Here is a 2327-nt window from a genome sequence, read left to right as displayed (position 1 = left end):
TGTGGTGTTCAGGTAGCAAATGAATGCCACCTACCTTCACAGATCTTTGTTTTTATCAACCTTATTTAGGTATAATTTACATAAAATGTACAAACATTAAATGTACGTTGTGATGAGTTTTGACAATGTAAACCAGTGACCAGATAGGTAAACTGTGTGCTTTTTATACTGTCCAGAGATTGTACCAGGCCCTACCTGTGCGAGTTACAAAGTCCTTAATCTGGTTAACCCCTGGATTAGGTTAGGCCTGGGATGTATATATTCAGAGCCCCTACTTCCTCTGCATAACAAATCACACTGTCACTCTCCTGAGGGCAAGACCTTCCAGCTTGTTCTCTGCCGTATCCCCAGCACCTCGCAGTGTAGGTATGGGCACTCCATAAGCATTTGTTGAAAGACAAATGAACATGTAAAGTTAACAGTGAGTGTCATGATGAGTATGTGCGAAATAAAAGTCATTCATCCGGAGAAGACCCAGATCAACCCTGTGGGTTAGGGTAATTAGTAAAGGTCTGCAGCGAAGGCAGCATTTCAAAAGGCTCAGATTTCAATAATATTTAGGAAAACTCCAGAGTTAAGACAAGCAGGGGGTAAAGATTAAAAGGGTGGCCTCAAACACTTGCCTAGAGCACACATTGCATGTACCCTGGTGGCGTTAACATTATCAATCTTGTAACCTTTATTGAGCGTCTGCACCACCAGATTTCTGGGCAGGGCCCTGGGATTAGCTGACCATAGCTGCGCGGCAAGGCCCTCCCTCTCACCAACGGGCAGACACTAATAGAGATATAAGCCACATGCACCCAAAAGGGCAAGGAAAGGCATCTTCTTCCGACGTCTCCGCCCTTAAAGCACACACGGTTTACTCCGCGACGACCAAGCCGGAGGGAGAGGGCGGGGATCTTTACGGCGCCCTCTTCTGGCGAAGGATAGACTCCACCCTCCCCAATCCCCGTCCTTCTTTGGGATGAAGCAGGTTGCCCGCCGAATTGTGTCGCCGCAGAAATGTCAGTGACATGTCCATGACTGCCAATGAATTACAGGTTCTGCAGGCTCGTACCTACAAAAGAGAGTGGACCTCCACGATTCGAGGCCCACAAGCCCCTCCTCAACCGCCCTAGCGGGTCAGGGCTCCCGGAGCCCTCCCCGCCCCCGTCCGCTGAGCAGGCGGGTCCTCGGCCCCAGCCTCTCCTGCAGACGGCAGCTGTCAAGTTCCCTTGCCCCGCAGCCTCTAGTTGGAGGGCTACGTCGGGACAGGATGGAGATTTATTTACACCTCTGGACTCATTCCCATCCAGCCCCAGCATCCCCGAGAGTCCGCGTGTCTCAGCGTAAACACCACAGAATAGGAGGATACGGCTCCCTTAAGGCGGGGCGCGCGCAGCAGGCCGGAAGTGACGTTTGACGTGCGGCGTGTTCCCGCCCTGCCTTTCGCCGCTGTTCGGTGGCGGGAACTTGGGCTGCTTGCAGACGGCGGCTACCGTAAGGGTTTCCCCCCGCCATTCTGGCGGCTCGGGACTTCCTGGGCCTGAGAGTCTCCGCTTGGGGAACGGGGCTAAGACTTCGCGACCACCTCGCCTTTTCCCTGCTGCGGAAACCTCAGGAACGAGCCGGTGGCGTCCTAGCTCTCAAGACGTGCAGCTAAAAGGCCCAGGCAGTGCCCGGGGACACACGCGGGGAGCCGGGGAGAACAGGTGACCAGCCGGAGAAATTGCGAGGACTGCCTTCGCTTTCCTTTACTCCTGTGCCCTCGATACCCCTGTGATGTCTTCCACCTCTTGCGCATTCCTTGGTCTATGGGTGGCTCAATCCAGCATCCTTCAGAGCCCTGCTTTGGGCGGTATTACTGTTTGGCAGCCTGTGGCAGGGACTGAGTAATCCAATAACGTTAAAAACCTTAGTTGTTTACAGATGTTAACAATTTATTTTATTTATTGATTATACCCATATGCCAAGCACAGAGCTGTGTGTTTGCACGATTCTTTTATTTGACCCAGTTGCCTTATGAAATGGGCCTTAGCTCATTTACAGAAGGCGAAACTGAGTCTGATAAGTGGTAATTCAGTCACCAAATCTTATGGAGCATCTATTCTGTACCAGGCACTGGAGACACAGCAGTGAAAAAAATAGAATTGCCATTAATGCTGGGGGTTTTCAGACAAACTATCCCTAAAAACAGCCTTTTGCTGCCTGGAAAACGTTTACCTGAATGTTAATAGTGCTTATCTTCTGGGTGAGATTTTGAATTTTTAAAACTCCTCATGCTTTTCCAAATTGTTTTGGTTTCTTCAAATGACCATGCTGTGAGAAAAACAGCTGTTTCCATT

The 2327-nt window shown here is 50.5% G+C and overlaps 1 protein-coding gene across 1 annotated transcript in view; it reads left to right on the top strand.

The window, feature by feature from the left end:
- Positions 1–1393: 1393 nt before the first annotated feature.
- RFC4 (replication factor C subunit 4) overlaps positions 1394–2327 on the top strand; it is a 13287-nt gene continuing 12353 nt past the window's right edge. Inside the window, exon 1 of the mRNA XM_024767786.1 lies at positions 1394–1694. The gene's annotated coding sequence lies outside the window, so the exon portion shown is untranslated. The remainder of the gene's footprint in view (positions 1695–2327) is intronic.

Source organism: Neophocaena asiaeorientalis, unplaced genomic scaffold (assembly GCF_003031525.2).
Source record: "Neophocaena asiaeorientalis asiaeorientalis breed wild unplaced genomic scaffold, Neophocaena_asiaeorientalis_V1.1 scaffold225, whole genome shotgun sequence".
Lineage (NCBI taxonomy): Eukaryota > Metazoa > Chordata > Mammalia > Artiodactyla > Phocoenidae > Neophocaena > Neophocaena asiaeorientalis.
Note: the sequence above shows the minus strand (reverse complement) of the source record. Positions and strands in the feature narration are given on the sequence as shown.